Source organism: Schistocerca cancellata, chromosome 1, assembly GCF_023864275.1.
Source record: "Schistocerca cancellata isolate TAMUIC-IGC-003103 chromosome 1, iqSchCanc2.1, whole genome shotgun sequence".
Lineage (NCBI taxonomy): Eukaryota > Metazoa > Arthropoda > Insecta > Orthoptera > Acrididae > Schistocerca > Schistocerca cancellata.
The window spans coordinates 1247303797-1247305694 of NC_064626.1; positions in this window are offsets into that span (position 1 = coordinate 1247303797).

Here is a 1898-nt window from a genome sequence, read left to right on the forward strand (position 1 = left end):
AAACTAGTTGCTCAATAAAATAACAGTTGGAAATTTAGATGGCTAAAAGATGTTTTGATTCAACATTCTCAACTGAACGGCCGATGTCCGGTAACTATCTGTATAAAAATGGACATACAGAGAATCTGAAGACTGGTAAAATTATTTGCGGATGGACATGGAGATGTACAGATATCGCAACTCCCCACATTCCATTGCCTTTCCAATTTTATCTTAAATGAATACGTTGAATATATATACAAAGAACGGTCACAGAATTGCTTGACTCATGGAAGAGAATCTCAGAAATACTAAAAACCTGAATTGCCAGACTCATGAAAACAGATGCCAATCATCCCACAAACACTTATTACAAAGTTTACGCAACTAGTATTAAGTGAAGAATTGCCCTACAAGTGACTGGAACGGGTGGCAACCCTAATATATGCTACCACGCTAAATACCCTCTCCCATGCACTTCACAGTGCTTTGCAGACTATATATGTAGATGTATATGACTTTTGTTTGTGCAGGGCCTCGGTATTTGCCAATCGATCAAAAAGCATACGGTATCAAAACAGCACAAATTCGACGCATACAAGGTGGTCAGATACAGTCTAGAGAGCTAGTAATGGTGATCCAGGCTAGTTTGTGCTGAGAAATAATTGTTAAGAAAAAAAATTTGATACGTTACGCCGCTCCTGAGTTATTTAACATTGCAGTTAGTCGATCAGGCTTTTGCGCACGCAAATCCAAGCAGCTTGCCAGAGGCAGTGTCTCCAAACGTGTTCTTCTTTTGGTTTCCTGAAACCGAACAAGAAAGCAATACAAAAATTGGACACGGAATGGTAGTAAGGACTGAACGTGAGCCAAAGACTGTGCAGTCTCGTGCGCTATCGTTCACGCAATGAGAGCAACTGACACTAATTGTGTCTGGAGGGCCGCTTGAATCTGCGCTCGCAGCGACCTTATTGGCTAACTTCAGTGCTGGTTAATTCGGAAACGGTGCAATGTATCGAATTTTTTTCTTAACAGTTATTTCTCACCACAACCTACCTTGTAACATCCTTACAAGCTTTTCAGACTGTATCTGACCACCCTGTTTATTTGGGCGTAGATCGAATAGATTTCGTCACTTTGCTCGATTCTATGTTGTAAAAGGTCAGCGATCATTTTTTTACTTTTTACTGCCGTTTGCCTGTTTGCTGCAGGGTCAGCTGCTCCTATTTTATCTATAATTAAAACAGTAGCCTCCTTACTCCGAGCGCTCTATCCCTTGCTCTTAGCGTTCTGCGAAAATGTATCACCTCCTCATATACTTCCATAAATTTATCAATAACACCTCTTGAATACTGACACGTAACAGCTGTTTTAGAATTCGATGTCTACGCAAAGATGAGAAAAACGGTAGATTTAGCAAACAGCTGGCTCAAACATGTTTCACGTGCTAGGTATGCGGTTATTTCCAATCTACGCGCTACTATTTGTCTGCGCAGATGAGATTTACGCCCACAGATTTTAGCCATTCTGCTCAGACTACCAGCTCCAACTTCGAAGTTTGCGTACATCTCACATACTCGCAAATTTCCAATTCTGTGAAACTATGGAACCTCTGCGAAGACGTTTGCGAACAGATCGCTGCGTGCGAATCGACACCGAGTTTAATTTGGAATCGACACATTGCACTCCTTAGATAATTCCTACTCTCTTAATACGACATTGGTGAACGGAATAAGAAGAAACCTTAATATAAGTTAAAATGAAAGGAACCCGCTGTTTTATAGTGATTTGCTGGAAATATATATGTAAATACGAAATCAACTCCGTCAGCGAATATGTAGAAAGTTTCAAGTAAGGTATCTTTATAATTACATAGCCTTGAAGGGCTAGTGTCACGTGACAGTGACGTTCTACGAGAA